The sequence below is a fragment of the Mesoplodon bidens genome (genome assembly GCF_964165515.1).
Source record: "Mesoplodon bidens genome assembly, chromosome: 20".
In the NCBI taxonomy this organism is placed as follows: domain Eukaryota; kingdom Metazoa; phylum Chordata; class Mammalia; order Artiodactyla; family Ziphiidae; genus Mesoplodon; species Mesoplodon bidens.
The window spans coordinates 16,152,925-16,176,784 of record NC_138181.1 but is presented as its reverse complement, the minus strand read 5'-3'; the positions used below and the strand labels follow the sequence as shown (position 1 = coordinate 16,176,784).

Below are 23,860 nucleotides of genomic sequence, written 5' to 3'. Positions count from 1 at the left end.
CAGACATTTAGCATCATGTCTTGAATAGCAAAGCTATTCATTAAATACTAGTTTTCTTTCTCTTCTCTTTTCTCCATATGTAGCATTTAAAACTTATTTTGTACACCACTTGGAATTTTATGTAAGCTGTGAGAAAATGCGCTTTAATATCTGTGCTTTAGGAGCATTGTGAAAGAATTTACCCCAGTGACAAGCCCCATTTACATGGTGAACAAAAGTATATAACATTGTGTGAAAATCAGGGCCAAACCTCTTTTGCAGGTCTTGAGACTAGTTAAGTATTCCCCACACTGAAACACTGCACGTTGGCCTGCTTCACCGATCGAAGTGATGAGAGGTTAAAATCAGCGTGTGGAGCACTTTAAAAATCTTGGGCAATCTTGAGCATCAAAAGAAAATCATTATCTGTTTTACCTTCCTTCTAATAGCATACTTAAGAATGAAAGTACACTTGGATGAAATCCAACTGAAAGAAAGTCCCCTCTGAAACGAGGATTCTGCCATTTCGAAGATTGTTGTGCATGTACTCAATGGGATATTGTGCCATGTGCTTGGCATGAAAAATTGAAGTGAATAATGGGTAAAAGAAAAAGTATTCTTCAAGTTTAAAAAATATTTTTCTGGGCAAAAAGGAAAGTGATTGTGAAATTTGAAGTTCTAATCATTCTGGCTAAAGGAGAACACATTTAAAGGGCTATGTTGGGACCAACATAAATGTGTCTTTGTTTTGGGTCAGGGTTTAATGCACAAAGGCCTTCAAAAGAACAACACCTAAAACTGTGCGGCATTCCCTGTGCCTTCAGACTGGTCCACCAGGCAAGAATCCGTCAGTGTGTTGGAGTCATTGAAAAGAAAAGGCTTAAAAAAAAGAAGAGGCTTATCCCAGATGTGACGGTTAGGGATGACACTCAGTTGCCTCCACAATATTTATTTCCAAGCATTTCCTTCATTACTTACAGAACCTGCCTCCTACCAGGAAGAGTGAAAACATCTGAAATTTGCATTCCAGCCTCCCTTTGGGCTAGTGCACGGGCATGTGACCCAATTCTGGCCAATGTGTTTGAACGGGAAGTATTCTGGGGATAGAAAACCCTTGGAAATGTTTTCCTTTCCCTTCAGTTAAAAAGGTACATGTATAGAGACTTCCCTGGCAGGCCAGTAGTTAGGACTCCACTTGTTTCCACTGCAGGGGGCATGGGTTTGATCCCTGGTCGGGGAACTAAGGTCCCACAAACCACATGGCACGGCCAAAAAAAAAAATATATATTGTTTTTCCTTTTCCCCTCTAATGTCCTGAAGGTGAAAGCCAACACACCTAGGATGTCCCAGCAGAAAGAAGATGGAAACACCTGGGTCCCTGATGGCTTCATCTCAGCTCCAGACCTCTTGTTAAGTAAATCCATAAATTTCCTTATCGTTTGAACTATTTTAGTTGAGTTATACTTTACTCACAGCCTAAAGCATTCCAATTGATATAGTTCTTGTCAAATGTTGAAAAAGTACTCCAATCAAGGCTGATAAAGCTTGAAAAAAAACAAAAGCAAGAGACTCCCCATGTGGTATGACTGAAAAACTACTGAAACACACATCCCCTACCACTTCCCATTCTTTATCTAAAATTCCCACCAGTAGAGGCTTGATGATGTAAGTTCATCCCACGAACGAACTTTGACTTCCTTCATGTGTCAGGTTGTCAGCTAAATATTTGGGACATACTCATGTTAAAAATGTATTCATCATTTATCTGAAATCCAAATTTAACTGAACATCCTGGGGTTTTATTTGCTAAATCTGGCAACCCTAACTACATGTCATGTCCTGTGGTAAGCTCTGGTTTTAAAACACCATTACCTATTTCAAGGAACTCATCTCTTTTGAAGACTGTAGGTGATTCTTCTGTGCACACTGGGTAGACACACGTGATTCTTCTGTGCACACACGCCTAAGAAACTCTCTGGTTCAACTCTACATTCTATAGACCAGGAAGCTGAAGCGCTAAGAGGTCATATGATTTGCCCAAAGGCACACAGCTGCTCCAGGGCAAAGGTGGAAATGGGTCCCACATTTCAGGGTTCTTTCCAGTGTACCTCTTTCCTGTGGCCCCTTCACTCCTGCTCCTGAAGGCTTTTTGTTTTAGGATGAAATGGGAGGCTAATATTGTTTGATTTGTGGAGAGAGGGAGACTTATAATATAAATAATCTAATTTCCTTTGATGAGGAAGACAACTGCATTTTAGTCACTTTCTTTTTTTCTTCTTCTTCTTTTTTTTGTTGGCCACGTTACGCGGCATGCAGGATCTTAATTCCCTGACTAGGGATCGAACCTGCACCCCCTGCCGTGAAAGCACAGAGTCTTAACCACTGGACTGCCAGGGAAGTCCCCTTGGTCACTTTCTTACACGGAAGAGTATTTTGAATAAGAGGAGAAATACACAATTGTGGAGCAAGAAAATTGTCTCCAAATCTACAGAAATACTTTCTTGAAAAGAAAATTTTCCAAATATTCTTTCATATAGGTAATATACATCTACACATATCTGTCGTGTGCATATGTGTCATATGTACAGTTATATGTCATATATATAGCTAATTACAATAGATCATATAGGTGATATATAACTCAAAGCCACATCAAGACTTGCTGTAATTTGCAAACATCAATAAGGAAGACTTTCCTTTATTTCCCAGGTATCCTTAGCTAATATTTTGGTCGAGATTGCCAAGTACCCAGCCTCTGTAAGTGATAAACATGGTGACTCTCCAGTTGGGAAGTCATTATTCCTTCTGAAAATGGGCAGCATGGAATTTAAAAGCTCTCTGGGTAGGCTGCTGTATTATCACATTTCCTACCCGTAGATCATCAGGGCAGAAGACTCAGAGTTTTTTCTAGAAACATTTTACATCTAATCCAATTCTCTCATTTTGCTCTGTTAGTCCAAATCATGAGATTCTGTCAGTTGAGAAGATGGAGACCACATTAAGTCAGTTCTCTGTAGAAGATCTTAAATCTAGCATAGGTTTCTTGTAAATCTTCTTTTCTCATGTTTCTTATAAGCCAAATCCAATTATCCTAAATGCAAAGAATAAGGCAAATTTCACATTAAGAAACAATCTCAGAACATATACCTAGACTATTGGGCTGTATTAATCAAAACAAAAACAAACAAACAAAGAAAACTGAAATTCCAGAATAAATAGGATAAATTCAGTGGATCCTTGGAATTCCTTATAACAGAACGTGACTCAAAATCTCAGTTCTTTAGATATAGACATCCTCAATTAGTCTATGCAATTATCATGTATTAAGTCTTTTCAAGGTGTATCAAGTTGACTATCCAAGTTGTGCATTCTTTCTCATGGAATGTCCACACATGACCATATCACAAATAACAGCTCTCTGTCTCAAGCTACCTTACCTCAGGCAGGGAAGGTCTTTGTGAAAACCAAAAGAAGCTCCTATTTGAAAAAAAAGATTGCTCACTGCAGCTTCAATCTTCCCTATTATTCAGCTTTTTAAGAGTTCTCCCTTGCACTACCTCCAAGCTACTGACATTTTGGCTGTTTCCAAAATTTAAATCTATTTTCCAAAGACAATAGCCCACATCCATCTGATTGCATACATTCTGTTATGCTTGTTTTTTGTTGTTGTTGTTTGCTTGTTTTGTTTTGTTTTGCGGTACGCGGGCCTCTCACCGCCGCGGCCTCTCCTGTTGCAGAGCACAGGCTCCGGACGCGCAGGCTCAGCGGCCATGGCTCACGGGCCCGGCCGCTCCGGGGCATGTGGGATCTTCCCGGACCGGGGCACAAACCCGTGTCCCCTGCATCGGCAGGCGGACTCTCAACCACTGCGCCACCAGGGAAGCCCCTGCTTGTTGTTTTTGTTAGATGAATCACATTACCTTATAGTCTCACCTTGTGTAGATGAGAACATTATCCCATGATAAGAATTTCTGTAATGGAAATGTTAAAAAATATACCCTTGAGACTTCGACCTCCAGTATAGTGGATTCTGTCTTACCTGCTTGGACATGTTGTATTGAATTGAGGTCACAGTTATGCAAATAACATTCCAGAGATTTTTCTCCCACTGAAATGAAGGGGGCTGTTCAAGCTTCTGTCTCTCCCATTGGTTAGGAACTCTGACTCCTGGACCTAGAGAGCTCTCCAGTCCTAGAATGAAGCTGTTGTTATTCAAGTGACTTCTGTGAGGGCCTCAATCCTCTCTCCCACCTCCCTGCACCATTGCCTCTTAGTCAGCATGACTCAACACTTGACTAAGAATGTTCTACTTGAATTTTGATTGATTTCAGAAGAGTGGCATGTCTTAAATGTTGACCATTTACTGATTCACTGTGAAGAAAGAATTCCTGAAAACCGTGAAATAAAGTTTGAAGCCAAAAATGTGACCCAAGAAAACTGTGTAAATATATTTTCTTAGAATCCTTGACATCTATGGACTTTCCTATCAGATCTCAGCTCTAGATAATGGATTACTATGCACTAGTAATTCTTTGGGAGTATTTCTTCTCCTTCTTTTTCTTCTTTCCTAAAACTCCCTGGCCATTAGAAATTGGTCTCTTCCTTATCAAGCCTGTCTATGTATATAAATTATGAAATAATTGTTGATGAAAAGTCTACTATTTCATAGTTGTAAAGAGATCCCTAATAGGCAATCGTCTCAAACATTCCAAGTAGGACTGAGGACCAGACACAAGCTGTGCTTACAGCCGATGTTATACATGTGTGTATTGGGGACAGTATGACAGGCATGATTCCGGCACCCACAGACCACTGTATTTCACTCTGAGCGGTGTGAGCTGCCAACTTGGAAGTCTTCTTTCTTTCTCAAGAGATTAAAGAGAGAGAGAGGTGTTTCAGTCTTTAAAATACTATGAGAGTGAGTGCAGGTATCCCCCGATTTTCAAAAGTTCTCTCTAAGCCAATTTGCTTTTACAAAAGACCTGCATTAGTACCTATTGTTTCTAACAGAAAGAAATCTGAAGAGGATTTTTGCTTTTACGATAAAAGGTAAAAAAAAAAAAATAGCATTCAGCGTTTGCTTTTTGGGTTTTTTTTTTAATTAATGAATTTTTTTTTTTTTTGGCTGCATTGGGTCTTCCTTGCTGTGCTTTCTCTACTATGGGCTTTCTCTACTTGTGGCAAGCGGGGGCTACTCTTCGTTGTGGGCTGTATTTAAAAAACAAAAACAAACAAACAAACAAAAAACCCTGAAATTCCAGAATAATTTCAGGGCTCTTATTGCGTAGCATGGGCTCTAGGCGCGTGGGCCTCAGTAGTTGTGTCGTACGGGCTCAGTAGTTGTGGTGCATGGGCTTAGTTGCTCTGTGGCACCTGGGATCTTCCTGGGCCAAGGATCAAACCTACATGTCCCCTGCATTGGCAGGCGGATTCTCAACTACTGCGCCACCAGGGAAGACCCCAGCATTTGTTTTGCATTGAGCCTTAGTAGAGGCATCTGTGCACCCAGAATAGGGAGAATGGCCTCATCAAGCTCCTTCCCCAGAACCACACTCAGGATCTCAGCAAGCAGCCGCCATAGCTTTGAACTGTGTCTGTGAGCATCTGTGCTTTATCTCCATTTATTTTGTGCCTCCATTAGCAAGATGTGTCCAAAGGTAACTGCTTCTTTGCTTTACAGCATCGTGGCTTGTGAAAGGGTCCATACGAACTCTACTTTCTGATAGCTGGGGAAACCTGTAGAGGTGTACTGGAGGAAGTGGAGATGCATGGAGGGGATAAATGAGATGACAGGAAAGCAGAAGAATAAACCAGAAAAGCCAGTGTTTGTTTAGCGTGAGTAAATGCTACTATCAGTGTCCCCAACAAAGAAGTCCTAGCTTTAAGTTCAGTTACTTCCTGTCATGATATTTAATATGAATTAAAATAAGAATTAATAATCATTCGAATATTTGTTTTTATTACTACCTAAATTCCAACCATTTAAGTGTTCCGTTGCCAAAAGCAACCCCAAAGAGATGACAGAAGAAGCAGCCCTGTCTGAGTTAAACCTACAATTATTTCCTCATTGTCATCCTACCCACTTCCTTTTTAAGCCAAGTTATCTAAACTCTTTTGGAATTCATTTATCTCACAAAGTGTTTAGGCAATTCAGTTGAGAACAAAAATATGTTTAGTTTTTTTTTTTTGATAGAATTTCTCACTGACTTTTTGTTTCTAAGAGTATATCCTTTCCATTTGCTTTAGTGTAATTATTTTCCTTATGGAGATGATTGTTTTAAAATGAGGGCTAAATAACACTGTCTCTAGATATTATTGCTACCTTTAGCTGATATTCAGACAAGGAGGACAAACAGCTTTCTCAAAGATAGTGCTGTCATTATCACTAACTTCCGTTTACTAATACCTTTCTTTAACTAATTAGTATTTAACTGGTGAATAAATGCCTCATTAAAACAATTCTGATAGGCTCATAATGCCATCTAGTGGTCAACGTTCAAAATATCATCCCACGGGCCATTTTCTTTCTACCCATCAAAATACAGTCTTTATTCTTGAAGAAGTAGCTCCAGCTACTAACCAAGAACTATTGGTCGGTATCCCTGGACCCTCAGACAAAGCCATGATAGCATTTCTAACATTGATGCAGTCTTAGGGAAAATTAACTTATCATCCTGTGTGCCTTGGGCTCCTAACGCATTTGGTGGACGGAGCCAATGCCACTAGAAAAAAGGAGAGTTGCACAAAGTGGTAATTCAATGCACTAGTTCATCCTCATTAATGGCATGCTAGGTAGCTCATGCTTACCATCTGGGGAATACAAGTATAATCACTCAGTTCTCTTGAATACCTGAAGTCATAAATGATATCTGTACAACATTTTTTTCTTTTTTTTTTTTACTATATAAGAATTTTACAATTTCACCTAATCCTAACACCTACTTTGTGACTAGGATGGAAGTACTCATATTGCACTTGAGGGAACTAAAGTTAATGAAAATTAAGTGACTTGATCAGAGTCAGGCACCTACAAAATGCTCAGACTCAATCACGGGTTTTCAAAATCTCAGTGACTCAATGAGCCACCAGCATATGAAAAGGCTGATAATTCAGGACAAAGGAGACCTTTTCTCCGAAGTGCAGAAGACTGAATAGATGCTTGTCTATTAATGTGATTTATTACTTTAGAACGTATCTAAGGGAAAATATATGGTTATCTCAATAGATGCTTAGAAAGCATTTGATACAATTCAACTCCCATTCTTGATAATAGTAGAAGTCTCAACAGATAGTAAAAGGATGCCACCTTAGCTTGGTAAAGATTACATAAAAGAATCCTATCACAATCCTTACATATAATGGTGAAACCTTATAACTGTTTTCTAAATCTTGGCTTTTGAGTTTCGAGGATTTGGTAAAACACAACCAGAGCAATTTTTTTCCCTGAAGTGGGAGAATATAAGCATCAAAGAAATAAGGTAAACGAGTTACATATCCATTAAGACAGAGCCTCTCACCATGTCAGAGAGGAAGGGGAGAGGAGAAGAGAAATAATAGAAGCTCTAGCAACATTTGAGGAATCCAGTGCCAGTGACCCTGGGCTGCTTTCCCATGGACCTTCCCAGGTAAGGGTTCTAAGACAAGGCCCCAGAACTCCCCCTGCTGCAAGAGGATGCAGGAGCACTTGAGTAGGAGTGCTTGGGTGGTGAAGGGCCTTCTGCAGCCCCACCTGGTTTCCTACTGCAGCCCAAGGGGTGTTTGGGAACAGTGGGATCATTTTAAATCTGCTTTTGCAGGATGCAGGAATAGCTAAGAAAGACACAGATCTGGAGGGGCCTCTCTGTCACTAACAGGGATCCTTCTGAATCAGGATCGGATGGAACTATGGATGTCTCAGGATGGAGACCCCCGAGGGTTCCCCATAATGTACTACCTGGCATCCCCTGAAGAACCTACAGACAATCCAGGAAAAAGTGTCAAGAAGATGTGGAATTAAAAAAGAATATGTTTGTGCCATAAGAAAAATTAGCCCAATTAAGTTCAGTTATAGAAAAATTACTTTGTACATGCATAGTTTATGGAGTGAGACTCATACCTGGTACTCATACATGTAAATGAACATGCAAATGAATAGATAAAGCTCTGGAAAGACAAATGACCAGAGAGTCACAGAGGCAGGGCTGTCTCACATAATTGTGCAGGTACCATTCCCAGTTTTATTCCACGTTATCTTATATTAATGAGAAATAGTATAATATAGAGGTTAAGAGTTCTAGCTCTGGAGACATTCTGGGCAAATTACTTCACCTCTGTGTACCCTGCTTTCCTTAAGCAAAATGAAGACAATAACATAAGCTACCTCATAGAATCGTTGCAAGAATTGAAGAAGTACGTGTACATTTTTTTAAATGCCTGACATAGAGTAAGTGCTCAACAACGTTCATCTTTGTTATTTTGCATTTTGATGAAAATATATTTGAACGTTACTTATGTAAATTTTAATATGAAATGATTTTATAATAAAACTGAAAAAAGAAGTAACAACCCAAAGTAGAATATTGAAGATACCAATTCAAATTCAAAGTAATATTTAGATGGTATCAAATAGATAGCCAGCCCTTACATTAAGAAGACAGGAGTATAACAATGATGGTAGTTAGATTTGCAGAGGTTAGAGAGAATTTTAAGATCAGAATTTGGATTGAGTCTTGAAGATTAAAAATGAGCTCTCTGTAAACTCTGCCTGCTTGGGACCCTTGTGTCAGTGTCTGTGGGTGGGTTACTTTGTAAGGGCTCCTGGTGGCTTTCTTCTGTGTCTGTGTTCTTTCTTTCTCTCTCTCCCTCCCTCTCTCTCTCTCTCTCTTTCTCCAGGGGACATGCCTCCTATTTCATTTAACAACCTCCCTAAACTGGACACGTGATAAGTGGGAAGGCCTTCATGAGTTACTTCAAACCTAATGAAATAATGTGGAATTTTGACCTTTTGAAATGATGTTTTAGCATAATAAATCTTTACACCCTGACTCTCATTCCTTTTGATTCTCTGGCTTTCTATGCTGGTTTAGAAGATATTCAGATTCCCAGGACCTTGCTTTCTTTTGCTATTAGAGGTGATAACTTCAAGGTTATTCTGTTGTAATTATTCCAAAGTGTGAAAGCCTGAACAATAACCTCTAGTAAGGAGTGATGCAACAAGCCTCACACAGATGGCAGGGCTCACAAATTAAAATTATGTCCAGAAAGGGAATGTTTGAATATAATTCTCTGTTCCTTGGGAAGAACAACAAGAACTCACATAAAGTTACTCACATGGTTATGTTTGGAAAACATAAACCAAGCCAAGTGGATACTATGCAACTGCTTTAGTATTTAATATTGTATATAATATTATTTTAGTACATTAATAATGCTCGTTTATTGTAAAAAATTTTTGTTTAGAAAATACAACTGAGAAAAAGTAATAGAAACCATAATATGACCACTGTTAATATATATTTTTCCAGACATTTTCTTATGCATAATTTTGCAAAAAAAATGAAATTATATACAATTTATACACATACAATATTATAGTCTCCTTTTTAGGCTGATTTTACTTCAGATATGGTGAAGACCTCTCACACTTTATTATTTTTTAAAACTGAAGTGTATTCTATTAACCCTCTAAATAAATCTCCCATTTCTAATAAATATTCAATTATTTCCAGTTTTGCATCCATATACAAAACACTGCATTACACATCTTTGTTCACACTTGTTAAAATATGTGCTTAAGATAGAGTCTTTAAAATTGGGATTACTGAGTCAATGGGACACACATTTTAAAGACTATTACCTAGAAAGGTTATACCAGTTTAAACTGCTGACAACACCATCTGAGAATAATTTCGTTGCTTTAGGAGCTTCTCTATGTAGAAATTATGTGTACTTCTTTGTGCCGCTTCCAAGATCTTGTCTGCTGAGATTCTGGCAGTGATACCGGAGTGAGTCAGTGATTCTTACTCTTGTGCATAAACCCAACCACCTATGAGTTTCCTCTCTTCCTTTCATTCTAAGAACAGACAACTTGAGCAAACTCCTAGCCTACGGAGAATCTCTAAGTGAAGTAGTGATCTGAGTCCAAAGATGGCCACCAGCAACCCGTCCTCTCATTCTGTGCACTTGCCTCACCTACGATACAAAGGCGGAGTCTCTTTCTCCTGCTCTTGTATCTGGGATAACCTTGTGACTTGCTTTGACCAATAGAATGCAATAGAAGTACCATCATGACAGCTCTGGACCTAGGCTTTCAGACACTTGGCATCTTATACCTACTTTCTTAGAGCCGTTTTCACCACCATGTAGAGAGACCTGGCTCTCCTGATGGAGAAAGAAGGAGATATTGCAGCCTTCTGGACACCCCAGTCTTCCCTACCAAGACCCCAGACACATGGGCAAAGCTGTCTTTTATATTCCAGTGCTGGCCAAGCTCTCCTCTGAAATCAGCCTCATGCGTGATCTCAGCAGACACCATGTAGATTAGGAAAACTGTTCAACTGAGCCTAGCCAAGCACAGAATTATGAGAAATAAGAAAATATTGTTATTTTTTAACCACTATGTTTTGGAGTGGTCGTTACACAGCAATAGGTAATTGAAACACCAGCTATCTGTAGTTTTTAAAAGCTATAGACATGGCTTTCATGCACAGCTGTGGAAAAGACTGCTACCTGCCTCCTACCTTACTATATATTCCTTATTATTTTCTTAGAGACCTCTTGAGTTTTAGCTGGCTAGATGGCCATCCAGAATAAAAAGTATATTTCTGTCTTCCTTGTGTCCAGTGTGGGCAATGTGACTAAGTTCTAGCCAAGAGACATAAGCAGAATTATCAGATGAGACTTCCAAGAAGTTTCTTAGGTGTCTTTAAAGGGAGGGGACATTCTTCTCCCTTCTCCCATTTTTTTTCTTTTTTCTGCTGGCTGGAATGCTGAAATAATGACTGAGGCTCAGGCACCCATGTTAGACCCTAAGGCACCATAAAAATGTTGTAAAACAAAAAATAAAAATAATTTGGCCCTTGATGATGATCCACCTGCCATGAAAGTTCTGGACTGCCTACATTCTGACTCTTTTTATGAGAGAGAAACAAACTTCTACTTTGCTTCAATCCATTGCAATTCAAGGTTCTCTTGCTGGTTTCGACATGTTGTCCAAACGAATTCACAGAATTTTCCAAATTTAATGAAAGAAAACAAACAGATCCAAGTATCCCAGAGAATTAAAAACAAACAAACAAACGCCACCAGAACCAGAACATGTCACAGTAAAAATGCTGAAAATCAAGGATAGAGAGAAAATCTTGAAGGCAGTGAGAGTGAAACATACTCATCAGCAAAATTCCCTTCAGAAACGATGCAAACCAGAAAATGGTAGAGTGACATCTTCAGAGTATTTAAAGAAAAAAATTGTCAACCCAGATTCTCTACCCAATGAATATATCTTTTTAAAATGAATAAAATAAAGACTTCTTCAGACAAACAAAAGCTAAGAGAATTCATTGCCAAAGACTTGCACTGCAAGGGATGTTTAAGGAAGCTTTCTAGTTTGAAGGAATATGATACCAGAAGGAAATGTGGCTCCACACAAAGAAGTAAAGATATCTAGATACGGTAAAAAGGAAGATAAATATAGAAGATGCTTTTCTTTATTTTTAACCATTTTAAAAGATAATTGTCTAAAGCAAAAGTAGTAACAATGTATTATGCACTGTGGAGTTTATAACATATATAGAAGTAACATGTATAACAAAGATAGCACAAAGATTTGAGGGAGGAAAGAAAAAGTATAAGTTGTTACACTGTATGCAAAGTTGCATAATATTTGAAAGCAGCCTCTGATAACTTAAGGATGTATATTGGAAATCCCAGAACAGCCACTAAAAAAATAAAACATGAAGTATAAGTAATATAAGGTTCCACTATTGTAAATGGGATTGTTTTCCTAAGTTCCTTTTCAGATAGTTCGTTGTTAGTGTACAGAAACACAACTGATTTTTGTATGTTGATTTTGGATCCTGTAACTCTACTGAATTCATTTATTACTTATAATAGCTTTTTTCTTATGGAGCCTTTAGGGTTTTCTATATATAAGATGATGCTGTCTACAAACAGGAACAATTTTACTTCTTCCTTTCCAATTTGGATTCCTTTTCTTTCTTTCTTTCTTTTTTTTTTTTTTTTTTTTTTTTGCCTAATTGCTGTGGTACCTGTAGAGTGGATATACTTGCTTTCTTGATCTTAGAGAAAAAACTTTCTGTCTTTTACTGTGGAGTATAATGTTAACTGTGGGCTTTTCATTTATGGTCTTTATTATGTTGAGGTAATTTCTTTGTTGTTTGTTGAGCAGTTTTATCATAAAACAGTGTTGAATTTTGTCAAACATGTTTTCTGCATCTACTGACACAATCATATGATTTGTATGCTTTATTCTGTTAATATGGTACAGCATATTAATTGACTTTCATAGGTTGAAACATCCTTGGATCCCAGGGATAAATCCCTCTTGGTCATGGTGTATGATCTTTTTAATGTGCTGTTAAATTTAGTTTGCTAATATTTTGTTAAGGATTATTGCATATATATATATATATATATATATATATATATATATATATATATATATATATTCATCAAGGATGACCTGTAGTTCTCTTTTCTTGTGGTGTCTTTGTCTGACTTGTGGGTAATGCTAGCCTCATAAAATGAGTTTGGAAGTGTTCCCTCTTCTTCATTTTTCTGAATGAGTTTGAGAAGAATTGGTGTTAGTTCTTCTTTAAATGTTTGGTAGAATTCACCACTGAAACTATCTGGTCCTGGGCTTTTCTTTGTTGGGAGGTTTTTGATTACTGATTCAATCTCCTACTAGTTATAAGTAAGTTCAGTCTTTCTATTTCTTTATGATTTTGTCTTGGTAGGTTGTATGTTTCTAAGAATTTATCCATTTTTTTCTGGGTTATCCAGTTTGTTGGTATACAATTGTTCATAGTAGTCTCTTACACTTTTTCTTTTTGGGTCGGTTGTAATGTCTCTTCTTTTATTACCAATTTTATTTATTTGAGTCTTCTCTTTTTTTCTTAGTCTAACTCAGGGTTTGTCAATTTTGTTTACTTAAAACTCAATTTCATTGTTTTTTTTCCTATTGTTTTTCTATTTTCTATTTTATTTATTTCTGCTCTAATCTTTGTTATTTCTTTCCTTTTACTAACTTTGGACCTAGTTTGTTCTTTTTCTAGTTCCTTGAGTTGTAAAGTTAGGTTGCTTATTTGAGATCATTCCTCTTTTTTAAGGCAGGCATTTTAACTTCCCTCTTAGTACTGCTTTTGCTGCATCACACAAGTTTTGGTATGTTGTGCTTTTGTTTTTGTTTGTCTCAAGGTATTTTCTAATTTCCTTTTGATTTCTTCTTCCACCTAATGGCTGTTCAACAGTGCATTGTTTAATTTCTACATATTTGTGAATTTTCTAGTGTTCCTTCTGTTACTGATTTCTAGTTTCATACCGTTATGGTCAGAAAACATACTTGGTATGATTTCAACCTTTTTAAATTTGTTAAGACTTGTTTTGTGACCTAACATGTGATCTATCCTGGAGAAAGATCCATGTGCACTTAAGAAGAATGTGTACACCCCTGCTGCTGGGTGGGATGTTCTGTACATCTGTACATGTCTGTTAGGTTCATTTGGTCTATAGTGTTATTTGAGTCCTCTGTTTCCTGTTCTGGGTGTTCTGTTCATTATTGAAAGTGGGGTATTGAAGTCTGTTATTATTTTATTGCTCTCTATTTCTCCCTTCAGTTCTGTCAGCATTTGCTTTATATATTTAGATGTTCTTATGTTAGATGCATTTACATTTATAATTGTTATAGCTTCCTGGTGGATTGACACTTTTATCATTATAAAATGTCTTTCTTTGTCTCTTGCAACAGTTTTTAACTTAAAGTTTCCTTTGTCTGATATAAGTATAGCCACCTACACACTCTTTTGGTTACTATTTGCATGGAATATCTTTTTCATGCCTTCACTGTCAGTTAGTGTGTGTCCTTAAATCTAAAGTGATGTTCTTGTAGTCCGCATATTCTTGGGTCTTATTTTTTTAGCCATTCAGCCACTCTATATATTTTGATGGAACATTTAACTCATTTACTTTAAAGTAGTTATTGATAGGAAAGGATATACAATTGCCATTTTGTTAGTTGTTTTCTGTTAGTCTTGTTGTTCTTTTTTTCTGTCTCTCCTCTTGTTGTCTTCTTTTTGGTTTTGTCACTTTTTTGTATTGATATGTTTTGATTCTTTTTTCTTTTCTGCAACTTCTATATAGGTATTTTGTATGTGTATGGGGGGCTTATATAAAATATCTCATAGCTATAGCAGTTTATTTTAAGCTGATAACAACTTAAGTTCAATCACATACAAAACTTCTAAACTTTAATGACTCCTCCCCCCAACACACAAACTTTATGTTATTGTTGTCACAATTTACATTTTCTGATTTTTCACCAAGGAAATCTGTCCATAAGCTATTGCTGAATTGTGTTTATGGGAGAAAAGAGGGTCCAGAGCTTCCTACTCAGCCATGTTGCTGATGTTATTGCAACTCAATTCTCATCTTTATTCAAGTATTTATTATTTATTTTCTCCTAACCTGTATAATATGACTATAGTTTTCTTGGAACATTCTGGTATTTAATATAGCACAATACAATTTTTAAGGCAGCATATTAGCTATTAAATTTGCTGCAAATACATCTAAATGTGTAAACCCAAACAACTGGAAGGAAAGAAAAGTAGTGAAGTAAGACTATCTGTACATGATATAAATTAAGGAGTCTTGATAACAGATGAAGGCTTGTTAAGGTCCTCTTTAGGTTCTTCAGGGTCTTAGACAGTGATGTGTTGATTACTATTTAACGATCAGTGCTCCAGAATTGGTTGAACAAATCCTGATTTGGAATGTTTGCTGAATCCTGTGGTATAAATCCTCCCACCTAGGCAAACTACCAACAGGATGTCATTGAATGAGGAGCTTGGAAGAGGTGTGAAGGTATGTGTACAACTCACTCTAAAGAACTAGCAGAAGCCACCTTCAGCACATTTTAACCCACCGGCCTCTTTTTTTCCCTTTTACTCTCTGATTCAACCAAGTAGAAATATATTTCTTTGTGCAAAAGTCTTGCTCTTAATATGTAATCATTACTTAAGTTTTTGTGTATGCATTTACACTGTATATTTTTCTGCTTATTAACAATAGACAAAACTTTTTGAAGAACACATAATAGTTTGCAAAATTGAATTCATGTATTAATGTGCATCTAACCTATATTTCTCTAGATGTTTATTTGTCTATATAGGTCATGATAAAAGTTTTATGACAAAAATATTTGGGTATAACAGGATATTAATTTTAAAATTCTAAAATTCCTCAGAAAATATTTATTAATGCCTATCAGCATATAGTAATCCATTGGATCGAAGGAGAACAGAAAAGAAGGATTCATCTATGCTCACCTTAGGTGCAATTAGCATGATCTGAAAGGTGAGTCATGGAGAAAATGTTTGTACCATCCTCTGGGCTCCATGTGTATCCTTAATCATATAATGAAAAGTTATTTTAGAATTATCTGTGTCTTTATTCCTCCTCTTCCCCTCCCTATGGTCCTGCTGTAAAACTTAGCAGTATAGCTAAGTAGAGACACATTATTTTTTATTAAAGTTAATTCATAATTTTACTTACAAAAGTAAAGGCAAAATTGAGAAGCTAAAGATTACATATTTGTACATAAAGTATGAGAATATAATCAGCTTATAGATTCAGCTGGTGTTAGAGTAAGAAGGGCTAATAAGGAGGAATGAGACTGGGTCATTTGCAGAGATGCGGATGGACCTAGAGACTGTCCTACGGGGGAAGTAAGCCAGACAGAGGAAGACAAGTACCGTATATTAATGCATATATGTGGAATCTAGAAAAATGCTGCAGATGAACTGGTGTGCAAGGCAGAAACAGAGACAAGACGTAGAGAACAAATGTATGGACACCAAGGGGGGAAAGCGGCAGGGGCAGTGGTGCTGGTGGTGAGATGAACTGGGAGATTGGGATTGACATGTATACACCAATAGGTATAAAACTGATAACTAATAAGAACCTGCTGTATAAAAAATAAATAAATAAAATTAAATTTAAAAAAAAAAGAAAAAAAGAAGGGTTAATACATTCCCATTTCTCTCCTGTTAGAGGCACTACCATGGAAATTTTGGAAAAGGATTGCAGTAGTGAAACACACATTGTTCTATTGCAAATGTTCCATGTTGTATTTAAGAAATATGCCATTGTAGATACCTAGTGTTACCAGTGGATCTCTCTTACTGTTTGCTTTCTTTGAAGTTCGTATTAGTGCTTTTGTTTCATTTCATTTTCTGTAGTTGAAGCCTTTGGTGATGTCTGGAGGATTTCACCTGAAGTCATTTTGTAGAAATAAAACTGTCCTGTAGAAGATCTGCTCTTCCTTTTCCTGTTTTAATATTTCCTATCATCTTTCCTGTATTAGGACAAGAAAACATCAGTTCAATGAGGTCAACGGGTGTGTTCAAGGTCACAGACCCAAATCAGTAGCACAGTGGTGACTATAAGGCAGGACTCTGGATATTCAGAAAGAAAGGGTTTGCCATCATCCTATCACTGAACTTGGGGTGAGGTCCCAGTCTAGGTGGGTGAGTGAGTGACTGTGATGGGGCCAAGTATTTTAACATGTTCGGGCCTCAGTTTCCTCATATATAAAAAGTGGAAAGGACATGGACTACATCATTCATTTTCAAACTTGGGTGGTGTCTCAGTGACCTCCACCAGGAATGAGGGAAGAAGGAGTTCAAAATGCTTTACTCCCAATTCAGTCACAGTGGTTCTACTTTTAACTGTGGTATGTATTGAGGTCATAGATTTTTATTAAAAGAAGAATTGCATATACATAAACATCCATGTATGTGTATGTATATATACTGGACCATTATATATCTTAAATTCCATGATAGTTATTTTTTCTCTATTTATTATTGAAATTATGAAGCTTGCTTGCATTTGCTTTTAGAAGGACTTTAAATCCTCCTAATAGTAATAACTTTGATGACTACAGGAGTATAATGTAATACTTGATGTGAAAGACAAGGAAAAACAATGTTGGCATGTCAGTGGTAGAAAAAAAAGGCATCATTAACCTATATGTATGTATCATTATTAAAACCTGCAACAGAAGTGATAATGGAATTTTGAATAAATGACTCAAGGAAAGTCATCATCAGAATTTTTTCCTTCATTTAAAATAAAGCACCCTCCCCCCAAATAAATAAAATAACATAAAAATAAATAACGTGTGCCAATCACAGCAATCATTGTGTTGCAGCCCTCCTCCATTCCTGTTAAACCCTTTTCAGACCTCATGGCTGTAAGTGGAACATGCAACTGAGGAGAATTTAACTCCCTTTAGAGCTCACCTCTAGCACGATGAAGGAGCAAGGTCCATAGGATTCTTCTTCAAGAGCTAGACAAACCAAGGAACATTCTCCAGGGTTTTAAATTTATTTCATAGGTCATTTTCTCCTTTTCCTCTCTGCAAAGGTTTTTGTGAATTTAAAAAGTTACTGTTTCTCTACTGGATTGTATTCAGTTTTAATCTTTTGAGACCAACTGTCCCTGTACATGAAACAAAAAAATCTTAACAAAAGTTTATATGTCTTTCTATATTTAATTTAGTCTATGACAAATTAAAGTGGGACATTTCTTTCTCTACTTGGAATGTTTTCATCTAATACATAGACTATTCGTAGACCTGTCTCTGGAATCTTTTTTGCCTTCACTAATGACATTTTATATTCCAGCCAATTCACATTAATGTAAACAGCATGAATGAATCCCTATGTCATCCATCTCTTAATTATTTTGTTCTGACTACTTAAATCATTCTGGTTACTTATAATACATGTCAGAAGCAATTTTTTAGATCTAGGAAGAAATTAATGGTTAATATTATTATGAGTATAATCTGTAAACCCTGGACACTATTTTAAAGAAAAGAGCCAACAAACATCTTGCAAAAATGTAAAAGACAAAGGCCGCATAGGGTGTTCATATTACTAAAAACATCATTACTCTTACAAACTATACTCTAGGACAATGACTGGGACATTATGATGTAATTGCATCAATAATACTAGGCCACAACAGTGAGAGGCCCGTGTACCACAAAATAATAATAATAATAATAATAATACTAAAGTACTCTTGCTGAGATACAAAATTAATTTGGAGATGTCTGGAATCATAGATCTCACATCTAGAAATGAGCTTAGAGTCCATTGAACCAACTTCCTGTTATTACAGCTGATTTTACAGCTGAGGACACTAAGGACAAGATAGGCAACTTTCAAGATCATCCAGAAATTTACTGGTAGATCTGGGGCAAGGATCCAGGAATATGTTTTGGCTCAAAAGTACTCATGAAAAGGAGTAAGAATAACCCAGGGTTTGTACTACTTAATAGCTGTGGGAGGAAGGGCAGTTTACTTGACCTTTGTGAGCTTTACTTTCCAATCAGAAGAATGGACATAATTATCACTACCTCCCAGTGTTGATGTGAGGATCATTTGAAGTAATTATGTGAAAGCACTCTACAAATACAGGAGCGTAACTACTGGAACACTCATACATATTTTGGTATCTAAAATGGAGCTGTTGTTAATGAGCCCTGCCAGAAACCAGAATGTAACTGTGCCCCTATTGGGGAGCACTTTACTTCTGACCAAAATTAAAAATGACTGATATGGATATCCCCTCTGTTCCTCGGGATGCCTTAAGAACAGGAGATTGGTTCTTACAAATCAATGCTTACTCTAGCTCTGACTCTAACTTTAACAGCTGTTTCATCTCTCCTAAATAGAACTAGCTGTACCACTGAAATCTGAGTATATTCCCTGGGACTGACAGTTTTTTCCTAAAGCAATAACGGAGCTTATTGGATAAAGGTTAATTGCTAATTATGGAGTGCTAATGATACCATATTGATGAAATTACGGGCTCACTGATAGAAAAAAGGCTCCCAAAGCACTGGAAGCTGGAGGGAAGTTCTAAACAATAGTTATTGATTTGTTTCTCTAAGGGCTGCTAAGTAGCACAAATGACTCAGAAGAATAAAAATGATCCACAGAGTTTCCATTCTTTTATAATTCATTTCTCTGCTTCCAATGTTCTACTTGCCAATAGCCAATTATAATTTTAATAATTATGTGTCTCAAAATCAGCAGTTGATACCTTGGAGAAAGAAATACTACAAAATAATTTATTCCCTTTCATCTCCTCTGTTGAGAGTGTGTTATGAAGCGTAATAATCAGACAACAGATCCTAAACCTCATGGCTTTCAGACAAGTGAAGCACCAAAAGAGTGGTGGATTGAAAGTATTTGAAATTAGTTAACCTTAGAAAATGCCCCACGACCCTTAATTCCCAAGTTAGGCTTTATTCTTGTTTGGATTTGGCCCTAGAATTTGTCTCCACAGTTTGTTCCATCTTCCAGTAGATCAACCCCTACTCACCCTCAACACCATTTTCATTATCATTAGCTTATATTGACTGAGCACCTCGAACCAGGCTCTGTTAAATTCTATATGTGTCATTTAATTATCATATCCACCCTAGGAGCTTAGTATTACTGTCTCCATTTGATAGTTGAGGAAACTGGAAGTCAGGGAGGTTTGTAAGTTCCCTTAAGTTCACAGAGTTGTGATACCAAGCAGGGCCCTGTGGGGCTCCTGGGCACAAAAGCCTTTCTGCCTCCCCCATTTCTTGATTACAGGAGATAAGCTTCGTTCAGCCTCCGCGATCTTCCCTGAGCTCCAATGGGCAGATTCAAGCAGCTGTTAATTAGGAAAGGGAGGGGATGCAGAGACAAGGGAGGAACAGTCAAAAGAAACAATAGTGCAGCCTTGGGGCAGGGTCCTGGTTCCCCCTCAAGGGATACACACAACAATATCTTTGAGCTGATTTGCAGATACTGAAACCCCCCTGCTGGGTGGGAGAAGTTAACTGTGTGCCGCCCACAAGCACGGAGACCCCAGACTGGTTGGAACCAGAAGGTTGATGGTGCTGACTCCCACTTACCTCACCACCAGCCAATCAGAAGAACGTCCATGAGCTGATCACGCCCCCTTTGAACCATTACTATGAAACTTCTCACTACCTTCTCCAAGGGGGGACACACAATTTTGAAGGCATTGGCCTGCTTTGGCCCTCTTGGCCTGGCAAAGCAATAAAGCTATTCTTTTCTACTTCACCCAAAACTCTTCCTCTGAGATTTAATTTGGTGTCAGGGTACAGAGGCCGGATTCGGCTTCAGTTGGTGATGTCAGAGCTGGAACAGGACTTCTGCATCCATGCACGTGACCCAGGGCTGCAGTGTGAAAAACACTCTTCCTTTCCTCTTGCCCAGATCCTTTCTCAGGGACCTAAGGTTTTTCAGACTAAGACTTTCATTTTTCTGTGAAACTTGTTCAGTCCAACAGAGAGATCCTTACCAAGTTCTCTGCACGGTTTTAGTACACATTTTAATCTACCCAATTATTTCAGTGTTTGGTATAAACTTAGATTATATATTAGCTAAGTTTGCTCACTTACACCTAGAAATGCTAAAGGATAAATGAGGAAAGAGCAATGGTTTATAAGATCAAAGAGGGAGGAATAATTAGTTATAATTTGAGGGACACACACAAAGGAGATGAGGTTTAAGCTTCAGATATATATATATTTATATATATATTTAAGCTTATATATATTATATATTTATATATATATATTTAAGCTTCAGATATCTATATATAGATATAGATAGATAGATAGATAGATAGATGTATCTCCAAAGGGGTCCAAATCTATTCTGTAGTCTAACTCCCAAGCTCCAGAATTGAAAGATATCAGCAGTTATCATTCTGCTAATAAAAGGTTTTTTTTTATTATCTGTATATTCCAAATAAACAAGCCAAAAAAGTTTATGATAGATTAATGGAGAAGTCATTGTAAAAGGAGCCAAGCTTCATCAATTTATTTTAGATCTGAGACTTCAACAGTTTAGGGAATCAGGGATGCAATCTGTGGCAATGACTGGATCAGAAAGAATGGAAAACAAAAGGCACAGTTCTTGAGTATATGGCATTTCACACTATAGAGCTCTGCCATCATGAAATTAGGAAAGTACCTAATTAAGTCATATACACCCCCGTCATATGCACAAACTATGTTATGCATTCTTTAGTGAGTGTTCATAAGAGTTCTCCTCCAGTCCCTCATAGCACAGGTGAGAAGGAAACAGTGGCTGCAGTCATGAAAACACAGACTTCCCAAGATAGACAGGACTTTATTTTCAATCTAGTTTAATGCCATTCTCGTTATATGATGAACACAAGATCCAGTGAGGCCCAGTGATGGTACAAGACCTCACAGCCACTCGGTGGTTGAGCCAGTACTGCAGCAACTAATCTTTTGGGTTCTGATTCACTGCCCTTTCAGCCTCACCTTGTTTTTCTCCATCACCTTGTGTCCTCTTGTAGTTCAGGATGGCCATCTGAAACCATGTCATCTCTTTCTCCCCAAGGGGTTGTCTAAGTAGGAGATCACAGAGGAGCACAACTCTGTTTACATCATGCATCCATTTTACTCATGTTCATATTGCTACTTTACATTCACAAAAAAACAAAACAAACAAAAAACCCCACACATCTCTCAAAATGATCTCTGCTTGCAGAGACCAAGAGATCTTTCTAGTGAATTTCCATAGAAACAGTTTCTGAAAGCAAAAAATATGACTCAATTTTGGCTGTGGAGCTACATGGGTCCTCTTACTTCTTACTGGGGTGTTTGGATCTCTAGGGGCTCTTAGACATGCCCTCTTCCTGGAGCTTCGGGTGTCAGTTACTGTCATTCTCTGCTTGCTCCTACTTGGGTCACATAGCAGGTCCTTCAGCATGAAATTAGCAGGGGTGAAATCAGAGGAGATTTGAGACTCCTTTTCTCTGCCCAGCAATGCAGAAGCCCATGTGAGACCCCTCATAACCTTATTTTATTTTGCTGAATTATGAGCTGAACTTCTTTAATTGAATCTTATATTGTTCCCCAATTAAAGAAATCTCTCACTAGCTAAGACTTACTGGTCCCATAGGCTGTGTACTGGCCTTATTGAGCATTTCTGGAGCGTTTCTGGGTACCTTGGGTCACCACTGTACTTCCCCTAAAGCAACATTTCTTAGAAAATGGGACAGCTGAGGTATTTGTTAGAAAAGCAGACTCCTAGAGCCCACCAGGCCTACCAAATCAAACGTTGCATTTTTTCCAAGTTCCTCGGGTAATTCTAATGTGACCTAAATTCTGAGATCCTCTGCTGCAAAGATAGCAAGTGGAGAATTGGGGCAAATTCTGTCAGGAAGCGGATGCTCTAAAAGCTCGCTACTGAACGTGTGGTCCACAGACCGGCATCAGCATCACCTGAGACCTTGTAAGAAACGCAGAAGCTCCATCCCCACCCCAAGCCTAACCGACTAGAATCTGCATTTTAACAAGATCCCTCGTTAAAGTCTGTATTTTAACAAGATCCCTGCACAATAAGAATTGAGAAGCACTGCTCTAAGAGATTTTTGCCTGAAATTCATTTCTCTTGCTGAAATCCCTTGGATAATTGCCACTATCTTCCCTTGCCTTTTATGAGTTACTTAGGGCTTTAGGCAAAAGCTGTCTTTCATAAGAGGATTTCAAGAGATGCCAGGTTCCCCAGGGCAGCCTGAGGAACTTCTGTTTTAAGGCAAATTCTCAGAGTTCTGGCTACAAAGAAGACAGCCTCTGGCCATTGCAGACAGGCCTCCAGGGAAGTGAGTTTGCCTGGGGAAAGGCCAAGCAATAACTTCTTTGCCCAACATCCTTGGATCTGGTTGAAGGTTAAAGAGGTAAAGCTCTTCTCCTGTGTTTATTTCCCTGTTTAACTCACTGAAAATCTTGAGTAGATTTCAAATATTAATCCCAATTAAAAGGGTCATATATAGGTCTAAGATGTCCACAGTGTTGGCAACACAGCTTATCCAGGCCTGATTCTCCTGTTAAATTGCAATTTCACTTTATTCTCCAGTGAGATCAGTTATTAACCAACTTGGCCAACTTCATTTCTTTTTATTATGCCTATTTTCCACGGTGTGGTGGAAATGACTGGTCTTCAGGTCAGAAATTCTTTCTTATTTATTGGTTATAATGTGAGGCCTTGAGCAAATAACTTAAGCTTTCTAGGTTTTTTCCTTTCTTTACTTACAAAATCTGGGTGATAGCGCTTAACGCAAACTGTCCAGTGTTAGGGTTTTATTTATTCTTTTCTTTTTTAGGATGAAGGGAAAATCTTTTTGCAAGTATATTTTACAGCTGTATGGTGTTTCACAAATGTGATTTTTTTTAATGCCAAATTGATGAACTTCAAGTCACAGCTCACAGATTTCTATTCTTTTTCAAATATTCCTGGACCCCCTGCTTTTCTCCCTCTTGTGATCCACTAATATGAAATGTAGATCTACACTGATAACCTGTGATGCCTGCCAGACACCACCTTGCACCCTCCATTTGCTGTCCTTTATCTTTCATCTTCCAACCAGACTTCTGTAATGCAACCCCGTTTATGCCAACCCAGTCACTGACAGTACATTTTGCAAATGAGATCCTTTGGGATGCTAGATCAGATACTCCCCTGAAGTCTAGACACCTTCCAGGGAGCCTACTCCATTCATTATTCATGCACGCGTTTGCCATTTAGTCACCCAAGAGTTTTTAGGATAAAAG

General features: G+C 37.7%; 1 protein-coding gene across 7 annotated transcripts in view; it reads right to left on the bottom strand.

Moving 5' to 3' along the window:
* Positions 1-2,550: 2,550 nt before the first annotated feature.
* The window catches only part of FUT10 (fucosyltransferase 10), a 265,015-nt gene continuing 243,705 nt past the window's right edge, over positions 2,551-23,860 (bottom strand). For 4 of the 7 annotated variants that reach the window (XM_081221151.1, XM_081221148.1, XM_081221150.1 and 1 more), the window contains 2 exons: positions 21,566-21,651; positions 15,817-17,614 (listed from right to left, as the gene is read on the bottom strand). The gene's annotated coding sequence lies outside the window, so the exon portion shown is untranslated. Of the gene's footprint in view, positions 3,071-4,018; positions 4,171-15,816; positions 17,615-21,565; positions 21,652-23,860 lie in introns of those variants that run through there. The other 3 variants (XM_081221152.1, XM_081221153.1, XM_081221149.1) reach the window with 3 other exon arrangements.